Source organism: Marmota flaviventris, chromosome 14 (assembly GCF_047511675.1).
Source record: "Marmota flaviventris isolate mMarFla1 chromosome 14, mMarFla1.hap1, whole genome shotgun sequence".
Classification (NCBI taxonomy): domain Eukaryota; kingdom Metazoa; phylum Chordata; class Mammalia; order Rodentia; family Sciuridae; genus Marmota; species Marmota flaviventris.
The window spans coordinates 21,887,057-21,898,057 of NC_092511.1; the positions used below are offsets into that span (position 1 = coordinate 21,887,057).

The 11,001-nt window shown below is 40.4% G+C and overlaps 1 long non-coding RNA gene across 1 annotated transcript; it reads left to right on the top strand.

Annotated features, from left to right (window-relative positions):
• Positions 1-2,736: 2,736 nt before the first annotated feature.
• LOC139701700 (uncharacterized) lies at positions 2,737-10,568 on the top strand. Its single transcript, XR_011704228.1, has 3 exons — positions 2,737-2,941; positions 8,108-8,203; positions 9,609-10,568. It is a non-coding gene; the product is annotated as an uncharacterized lncRNA (long non-coding RNA).
• Positions 10,569-11,001: the final 433 nt, after the last annotated feature.

Consider the following 11,001-nt stretch of genomic DNA (forward strand, 5'->3'; position numbering starts at 1 on the left):
CTCTTTCATTAATAAGCATCTTCATGGCTGTGTTAAAGCTATACCTTGTGTGTCTTGAATTCTCACTTAGCTGCAGATTCTTCAAAGCAGAATCAGTTCCAGTTATTTAGTTTCCAAGCCCAGAAAGATGTGTGGTGCAGAACTGAGCAAGACAGTTCTCTGCCTTCGCCAGAGGTCAACCGCAGCTCTTCATGGGTCCCCAAAGCCCCTCTTGCACCAGTTCATCCCTGCCCCTTGCTGTGACCCAACAGCATTGCTTCCTTCTCCAGGTCTGAGAAGATTCAGCAGGGAGTTGAGGAAAGAGTTATAAGGTTCCTTTAACAGCTGGGACTAGTTGATAATTCATATTTTTAAAAATTTCCAAATAATGATAATAATGATGGCTAGCATTTATTGAGCACTTAATTTGTGCAGGCACTGCTAAGTGCTTTATCTGGTGCACAGTCCTCATGACGCCCATATGAGATAGCTATACTTATCCCCATTTCACAGATGAAAACATTGAGATTCAAAGCTCATAACTAAGAAATGGTAGATTCAGATCAGGGCGGGCTGACTTGAATACTGTGTTTTGCTGGGTAGGATAGATGGCTTCCCAAACTAATTTGTAAATTCCTTGAGAGCAGATCCTGTCTCTTCTGTTCTTTCACAGAGCTTGGAGTCATCCTGAGCCATAGTAGACTCTTGGCATCTACCACTTAACTGTCTGATGAAAGATCCAGGCCCAGGGCAGTCAAACACAAAGTGTGACAGGCAGTTGGAGACAGATCTTGGCAAGGAGAACTAGGAGAGCTGTTACTGGGCAGGCCAATTTGGGGGGGATGGAGCATAGGCACAGAGGCTCCCTCTAGGCAATTTGTAGAAGCTTCCAGAAAGCCCTGGGCAAGAAGATGTCCTTTTCTCCTCTGAGGTAAAATCTCCAAGGAATAAAAGGCACAGGGTGGCTGCGGGACCATACTGAATTCCATGTCCTTATCATTTGATAGCCACTAAGGAGCCAATATTGCTCTTTTCAACAAACTGCTCATCTCTGTCCTGGCTAACTTCCATTCAGAAAATTGTGCAGTGCCCAAATATTCTTACAGTTCAATTGGTCTGTGGAAGTTTCTTTCCTCCTCCTGCACTACAGATGGGAAGGATGTAGCCCCGCTTTCCTAGTGGTTTATGTTTCAGTGTTTTATTTGTAAATTGATTATTTGGAACTGAGAACACATTTCCCAGGGTGAAGCATGTTATTTATAGGGTTGAGATCTCAAGTTAGGTCCTCAGGGTCTCATTTCAGACAGTGTTAGTAGTACTGAGTTCAATGGTACATGTCATCTACAGATAATCCTGATCACACAGGAAATGAATTCCCAATTTGTGCTCAGCAGGCCAGCGCAGATGCTCCCCAACTCCAGAAGTAGAGTACCTGACAGCTTCCTGAGTTGAAGAGAACAGGACTTGAGGGTAGGAGATCATGCTGGCCTTATCACAGAAGCCATGCACTCTGAAAGCAAGTGTTTACCAGCACCCCTGATATCTGCCAGCTCCGGATGGTATGCGAGAGGGTATAAGTCACACTCCTGACCTCCTGGGGCATCTTGAAAGTTTGAAAAATTTATTTTTTTTTTTTAAAGAGAGAGAGGGAGAGAGAGAATTTTTAATATTTATTTTTTTAGTTATCGGCAGACACAACATCTTTGTATGTGGTGCTGAGGATCGAACCCGGGCCGCACGCATGCCAGGCAAGCACACTACTGCTTGAGCCACATCCCCAGCCCGCATCCTGAAAGTTTGAAGGGCTATCCATGCTATTCAGGTTAAATACCTGAAGCAAAGAGTCCAATGCTTATCTAGACCCAGTTCCATCTCAGATGTCCTCCCTATACCTTCTCAAAGAATTCCTTATTAATAAAAATAATAATAAAAAAAATTAAAAGACAGCTATTATCTTTAAAGGCTTTGTGTGTTAATTTACTAAATTCTCATGACCATTCTATTTATAAATTTAACCTCACTTAAGATATGAGGAAGCTGAAGTTTAGCATGATTGATTAAATACTTGCCTTAGATCATGTAGCTAGTACAAGGAACTCAAAACCTAGTCTGTATGAAACCCCACATTCGAGACTATTAACTGCTGTGACATACTTGTTACTACAGGGAAAAATCTAAAAGTGAGACTACAAAGCAATACACTATGTTAAAATTGTTTATCTTTACCTAAGTAACAATCCTTAAAAAGATCCATCTAATTGTATTTTGCATTATCAGGCAGTGCAATTATAACTGAGTCCTGCCATACTATTTAATGGCTCCCCTTTGTGTCTGTTTGTGATTGATTTGAGCCAAGCAGTCAAATACCGTCATGGCATACTGAAAGATTGAGGTTTATGCTGCAGATTAAATGGAGACAAGACCTGGGAGACTTGATTCCACATAAAGTCATGCAACACATACAGCATACTGAGCTCCCAAGGCCTTCCCTGTAGTGACCACCCTCCCCCTGGGAGCAGACACACTGCAAATTCCATGCTTCTGTATCCAGAATTGCACACCGTGGCCATTCGTCATTTTGGGAACTAGCTGCCTAGTTGTTCAACTGCCTTAGTCCCAGTGAGAGTTGTTAAGAAATAAAAAGTTGGTTGTTTTTCTTTCCCCAAGTCTCCCCTTTAGCTATTCCCTTTTATTGATGATGCAATGAATAATTCTAAATATCCCCTGGAATCTTCTCATTTTCCTACTTAAAGGAAGAAACAACATAGGAACCTACTTCAATTGATCCTCCCCTATGAGAAGCACATCAAACATGTTTGTGGAAAAGAAGACTCACAAAGTTTAAGTGTGGTACACCACGAGAAAAGGCTGGAGAGAAGGAATCTCAGAGAAAGCAGCACAAACAGAAACCACAAAATGAAATATAGAAATAAATAAATAAATATAGAAATGAAATCCAAAGGTGAGTAATCATAATAAAGTAAGTGGATTTAACTCACCTATTAAAGATAAGGAAATATTAAATTTAAAAATCTTATAAATCCAAATATATACATTTTATGAAAGACTTGCCAAACTATAGGAGCCAAAAATGACAGAAAGTAGAAATATAAGAAGAAGAAAAAACAGAGCTGGAAAATATCCCCTCAAAAAATCAGTGTAGCTATTACGATCATCAGACAAGTAAGTTTAAAATAAAAAGCATTATTAGGAACAAAGAGAGTCGCTGTGTTTTGATAGACATTTTAATTCATCAGAGAGATACAGGAACTCTAAACTTACATGTACTTAATAATATATATCTTCAAAGTATGTGATCTAAAATTTAATAAAACTTTAATTACATTTTGAACTGAGAACACGCATGACAATGAGGATAAATAATTGAAGAAGGAAAGAGGGAACCAACATTTGTGGAGGGCTTACTATTTTCAAGACTCTGCCAAACACTGGGAAAACAAGGGTGTGGAGATATTGTTTCTGCCCTTCACAAATTTCCATATGAAAATAATTAATGTATAATGTGACACAGGCTATGCAGGGGATATACAAGTTAGAGTGTTGAAAGACAAGTGAAGTTATAATCAGGACAGTGGAAGGTAAAGGAAAACGCACTCAGGAGAAGCATTTTGAATGAGTGGAAGCCCACCAGATATACAAGGGCAAAAGGGAGGACAAGGAGAAGGGCCTTCCAGAGGGGACATCATATATCAAAAGCCAGAGGTGAGAGAACAGCATGTACAGAGATCTAAAGCATCAACTACATCGAGAAAGAAAACTCAAAACATGTCGCTGTAAAAATTTCACATCTAGGGAGCCTTAGTCTCTGGGCACTTACCTGTACCAAAACTGGATGAGGTCCCTCTTTAGTTTCAAACAAGAGCCACTAGAAAAATAATGCTAATCATATGGAGCATAGGAAGGGGGCGGAGCTATTAGTTCATTGTTGCTTGGCAAGTCCTACACTGCAGGTTTGCTAAATTCCGGTGTAATTTACTCTGGGGATGTCATTTTAGTCTTAGATGATTACATACCCCAAACAATCACGTGACTAATACCTTTGGCTGACACCGGGAGTCTCAACAATACTAGAAGCATTGCTCAGCCTCAGTGTGCTAGCAAGAGGCCTCAGTTCCTCATAATTATAATCTGACTTGTTCCAAGTACTAAACAGAGGATAAGAAAGGAGAAAGAAAAACAAGCATGGAGACTATTTCATAGTTGGGCCGTGACCTAACACACTTGATTTCAGTTGGCAAAGGAAGCTGAAGATCCAGTTTAGCAAAAGAAATCAAGGGTGATTGCACAATGGGGATCTGAGTTGGGAACATCCTTTATGTATTGTCGGTCTCTACTGTGACAGGCAAGTCACTCAGCTGGGAACAAAGCACCTTAGAGGTAGCCAAAAGGCCTCAATGTGCACTGTAGAAGGGACTGCTTTTTTATTTTTCCTTCCCACAAAATGATGTCCCTTGAATTTGGATCCCTCTTATGCTGATATGTTTAAGAGATTGTTTAATGTGCAGTAGGAATTGACACCTATCGAACCATTTTTTTTTTCTTAATTTTTGGTGACAAAAACTGGAAACCTTCTCTGGTATCTTCCAAAATGTGTTTTTTCTTTAAGTCAAGCCTAGTTTTTGTTTTCATGGCAGCACAAAGCAATTACCACCTCAAGGAAAGTGAGAGCAGGCTTCAGTTCCCATTTCCTATTTTCTCTCCAGCTGTCATTTTGTCCTCTGCCCTGCCAGGAGCTCTGTTTCCCTCTCTCTTATCCGCTCCTCCTTTCTTTGTTCATTCCTTCGTTCCTTTTTTGCCTAACACAAAATGGCAGAGATTATGCAACTGGTGCTTTTAACAGAGCTGCTTTATCCTAACGATTCAGCAAAGATCCATCAAGTGCCTGCCAACGGCACTGTTCCAGATGCTGGGAACACTACAGTGAACAAAACAGACAGAAGTCCCAACTGTCACTGAACTGCGATTGAGGACATCAGGGAAGGCCTCCAGAGGAAGTGTTATGGGAGCTGAGATCTGAGTAATGACAGGGAGTGAGCCACTGGAGGACAACGGCTGCAAGCAAAGGGGAGGAGCCCAGTGCAAAAACTGTGGGGGAGCGAGGGCCACGCAGTGCAAGAACAGGAAGGATAGGGCAGGTGTCTTCAAGGGGCAAGCCCTCACTTTGGTTAGGGGATGAAAGAAATAGAAAAAAAAAAAAAGCTGGGGGGGTGGGGAGAGAGGCATTTGGCCCATAACACAAAAAGGGCTGCCTCCAGGTCTAGGAGGGAACATAGATAAGACCAGCAGAAGGTTGGGTTCCAGAATCTTCTTTCTCTAGAGGTCTAAAGTGGGAGAAATGGGGACATGGTGAACCAGAGAGGGAAGACAAAGTTCTTTGAGGACCACGGGGTGGGTCAACCAGCACTAACCCCAGAGAAGTACACGTGCAATCTCAGGAGCACACGGCAATAGCAGGTGCCTTTCCAACATGTGCCAGGCTGAAGGAAATGAGCTAAATGTGTCTTTTTAATTCAGTAAGGAGGAGGGCAGAGCTCCTGTTTTTATGGACTGCATTCTCTACATTTTTTTTTCAACATATTTCTAACGCTTGTTTCCTTGTAGCAAAATTAAAAGATTCCTATGCCCTCTTTTTTAAATGATTTGAAATTTCAAAACAAATATAGTGACCAAACCCAAACTAAGGTATTTCCTAAGGTTTCTTCAAGTTACCTATGCCCCCTCAGCCCAGATTTTTGGTTTCTTCCCACATTCCCTATCAACGGATTTACCTACCTCCCCTACTCCCAGAGGAGAACTCCTGCTGAGTTGTCTGAGGGGTGAGGGGAACCTGTAAGTTTGGCCACATCTGCATACCTCAGGTGGACTCAGTAATTCAAAAGGGAAAGGAAAATGTCAACTGTTTAGTGGGCTGCCAAAGCTTGTCTTTAAAAATACATCTGTGGAGTTAGTCCTTGTTTCAGAGCAAAGCTTGACTTAGTGACCAAAAGTTTCAGGAAGGGGAGGGAAAGGAGGAAGAAATAAAGGAAGGAGGAAGGAAGGAAGGAAAATTGATTCAGGAAAAGATTTTAGATTAGAAAAAAAGCAGGGGAAAGAGAAGGAAGAGAAAGAGGAGGAGGAGGAAGAGGAGGAGGAGGAGGAGGAGGAGGAGGAGGAGGAGGAGGAGGAGGAGGAGGAGGAGGAGGAGGAGGAGGAGGAGGAGGCAGCTCACTGAAGATGAGAGCTTCCTGACAAGTAGAAGTACTGAGAACCTGGCCTGCAGGTTTGAGAAGTGGGGTTCCACCCTCCTTTTTCATATTTACAGTTCATGAATTGGCCTCTTGTCTAAACACCTGACCATAGTGATAAAGGGGGCTGTTCACAGACATTTGTACTCTTCCTCTCTTTTCAGAAATAGCCAATTAAAAAAGAACTATTATCATTTGTCATTAGGGAAATTTCAATGAGATATCACTTTTCATCCTCTCAGATGGTTATAATAAAAACAGATAATAGTAAGTGTTGGTGAGAATGTGGACCAATCAGAATCCTGTTGTACTACTGATGGGAGTGTAAAATGACATAGCTGCTTTGGAAAATAGTCTAACAATTCCTCAAAGGGCGAACATGAAGTTAATGTTTGACTCAGCAATTCACTACTAGGTACATACTAAGAGATTGACATACATGTGCACATAAATATATGTACATAAATGTTTATAGCAGCATTATTCATAGCTAAAAAGTGGAAAGAACTCAAATGTCTGTCAAACTGATGAATTATAAACAAAATGTGGTATGTCCACACAACGGAACATTATTTGGCAATAAAAAGGAATGAAGTACTGATCTATGCTACAACATGGGTGAAAACACAGATGAAAAAAGCTAGTCCCAAAGACCAGATAATGTGTGATGTCAATTATATGAAATACGCAGAAGAGGCAAATCTATAGAGACAGAAAGTAGATTGACATGGGGAAGGGGGTGAGGGTAAGCACGGTGTTTGTTCCCTTTGGAAATGATGACCCTGTTCTAAAGTTGATTGTGGAGATGCACCAAGGAAAAAAAAAATGACACATACGTTTGAAATGGGTAATGTGTACGGTATGTGAATTATGTCTCAATAACGCCATTGCGGGAGGTGGGGGGGCGGGGAATAGAGTTCTGGCACCAGGGTTAGAACACAAATTAATTGAAAGATCCCAAACCAATTTAGATTCATGGAAGCAACACATGTGGAGGAGAAGAAAGAGAGAGGGACAAAGAAGACAAAGAAAGAATACTCTCACAGCAAAATGAGAAGTAAATGTTTAGCATGCCTGTTATTTATAACTTGCTAATTAAATGGGCTCTCTATTAAATGGACATATGAATTTTTTAGGATGATTTCTCCTCAACTTCTTGATAGTACCACCCTGAGACCCAGACAACAGAGGCTCCCAGTGCTCGCACTCTCTCTCTCTCTCTCTCTCTCTCTCTCTCTCTCTCTCTCACACACACACACACACACACACACACACACACACACACATACAGAGTCAATTAAAGGGTGCATGATTACCTCTGGCCCAATGCAACTCATGACCCTAAACATTTCCTCTTGAAATGACATCATCTAGGACCCCCTGAAGCCTTTCTGGTCCTCCCTTGCCCAATGTCTCAAAAGAAAAGAAGCATCGTGGATTGTGTTGCTGCTGACATTAGAAATAAAAACTGCTTTGGAAAGATTTGAGTAAAGACGCTCTTAAACAAGAAGTTGTCAAATCCTTCTTCTCAGAGTATGAAGGCCACAGATTCTTGCATAAGGAAGTGTCATCAGCCAGGAGTGCTCAGCATTCCTTCTCGGCTTCTGTGTCCCAGCTCACAATCCAGAGGTACTCAGGAATTTGGTGTGTTCACAATAGGACTGAGGATATTTGCAATAGCAAACAATTCTGCTTACAGTCGCCCCTACCAACTGGGTTTCATATTCCATGGTTTTCAGTTATCCATGGTCAACCAGTAGTCTAAAAGCATTAAGTAGAAATTTTCAGAAAAGAATAATTTGGAAGTTGTATTTATTTCCTTACTGGGGCATTTTACCACTAAGCCACATTCCCAGCCCTTTTTATTTTTTATTTTGAGACAGGGTCTTATTAGTTGCCTAGGGCCCCAATAAGTTGCTGAAGCTGACTTCTAACTTGAGATCCACCTACCCCAACCTCCTGAGTAACTGGGATTACAGGCAAGTACCCAGGAATTCATAAGTTTCAAATACCTTTGATTACAATATATCATTATAATTGTTATATTACATTATTAGTTATTGTTGTGGATCTCTTACTGTGCCTAATTCATTAATTAAATTTTATTGAAGGTATGTATGTATAGGGGAAAAAAAGCATATGTAAGGTTTGGTACTACCCATGAATTCAGGAATACTCTGGGGATCTTGGACCATATCCCCCATAGACAAAATGATGAATATTGACTGTGCTTTTATGATGAAAATATGTCAATGTATGTGAAAGTGTGTAGTATTATGAAACAATACTAATTCTTTGTATTGATGACTACATGAATATTAAACCTTTGGATTGTAATTTTTTAAAAAATAAATCTATTTTAAGTGACTCAGTGTGTAAGCCCCCTCAGGTTTAATCCTCGGTACCAATAAATAAATAAATAAATAAATAAATAGCTTCTAAAAATAAATTAATAAATCCATTTTAAAAGATTTAATAAAACATTTTAAAAGTTAAATTTTAAAGTTCAGCTTTACTTATTTTATTTAAAATGTTGATAGCATTGTTATTTTTCATTTTGACTTCTAATTTAATAGATAATATAATATTTTAGGATAATAAAATATGCAAAGTAATTATAATTTTAAATTTAACATTCACTTTATATTTTAGTGAAAATATACTCAAATTTTCAGCATTTTGAATACAATTGCACTTTAATTTTTTTAATATTTATTATTTTTTAGTTGTAGAAGGACACATTATGTTTATTTCATTCATATGTGGTGCTGAGGATCGAACCCAGGGCCTCATCGGCGCTGGGTGAGTGCTCTAGGCTGAGCCGCAATCCCAGCCTCTGTATTTTACTTTTAATCTGTTAAATTGTTGCAATCAATTGAACACAAATTATACAAAAACCTTTATTGTAACAATAATGATTTTTGCTGGCATACAGGAAGTAGAAGAAATATTGTAGCATAAATGAATAAATCATGAATTACAGGTGTCTTTTATCATTCCTACAAAGTGTCACTAGCTCCCCAAACATGTGCAATAATAGTTAAATTCAGTCATCTTTGATATTCTTGCTACCTTTCATCATATAAACACCACAGCTTTACAAATATTTTTGGATGGTGTCATTGATTTGTCAAGATAGAAGAACAGAGAACATTTTATTTATTATTTTTTAGTTTGATGTCTAACTTTCGAATGTGTGCCCATAGGGTCTAGGCCCCTGTTTGCACTCCTGGCCAGGCCTGCATGAAGGGGCAGCCTTGCTTCCTGAGACTGCTCAGGTTGGGAGTTTAAATCAAAGCGAAGCATTCAGGAGTTCACTCCCAAACTAAGAATTCCGGGAATTTCTTTGGGTGTTAGACTTTTCTGATTATGCTTAACATGCAGATTCACCGGAGAAGGAAAATGAACCCAGTCCCCAATGCCTTGGAGGTGAAGAAGCTAGAGTCTTCTCCTTGGAGTGAAGGAGGCAAGTAGAGGAAGGGGAGCCTAAGGAACAAGCCCAGTCTACTCCTGAGTTCTTTGGAAAAGGGTACCCACCCTGATGCTTCTCAGCGGGGACAGAGGAGGCCTCTCAGAGCCTCCCGCCTGCCTCCCTGCTTCAAGTCCACAGCAGACATGACAGTTCTGGTGATACTGCTCCTCAAGCTGATCCTAGGGACTGCCAGGAGCTGTGCAAGCCCTGGGGACACAAGGACCAGGAAGACAGGAGCAGGAATGAAGTCTGAAGCTCTCCCAGGAACATCCACAGCCTCAGGCCTGGACCTTGCTAGCATCTAAGACTTTGTGTCAGTGAAGAAAACTATCACCCTTCTGGGCAGAGGGAACATAAAAAGTACCCTTTCCTCCTTGCAGAATCAGCCCCAGCCCAGGGAGCTGGACTTGGCCAGAGGAGATTGGATTGGACTTTAGCCCTTAGTGCCCCCTTGGCGATGCACTGAGCACAGGATACAAACCGCACTACCACACAAGTGGCCGTGGCCAGACAGTGGCCATTTTATTGGAGCAGGAGAGGTGACCCAACTTCTAGTAGTAGGCTTACTGGAGTGGAGATTCCAAAATTCTACTTCATATACCCTCAGGTCCCACTGAGGCTCCTGTAACGCTACCCTCATGTTACACATGGACCGCAGTAGGTGTCTTTCATCTGCTATAGAGAAAAGGTTTGAATTTTCATGTTTTAAAAAAGGGATTATCCAGGGCTGGGGCTGGGGCTCAGTGGTAGAGCGCTTGCCTAACCTACATGAGGCACTGGGTTCAATCTCCAGCACCACATAAAAATAACTACAAATAAAATAAAGGTATTGTGTCATCTACAACTTTAATAAATAAATAAATAAGGAATTACCTACTTTTTTTTTTTTAAATTTTGGATCTAGATCAGCCATATCATGGTCACTGAAAGCATCAAGGAAGGAAACTTTTCAGAAAATTTCAGCCACTAACTTCTGTCCCCTATCTCAGAGAGGGTATGCCTCTTCTTGACCCCACCAAGCACCATAGGTAACAGTTACTTACAATTTTTCAGGACCTTGAATTGGAGTCTCTTCAAATAAATCCAAATTACTAAGCCAAACATACAAAGTACACACACACACACACACACACACACACTTATGTATGTATATAGATATAGATACAGATATTTTAATATCCACATTTGAAAACTATTCTAGGTATACTCCACTATAATGTAGAGCCAGCAAAGCAACCATACCATTCCCTCATTTTCCTAACTAAATTTAGAAGCAAACATATTCAGAATATGAAATTAAATAAT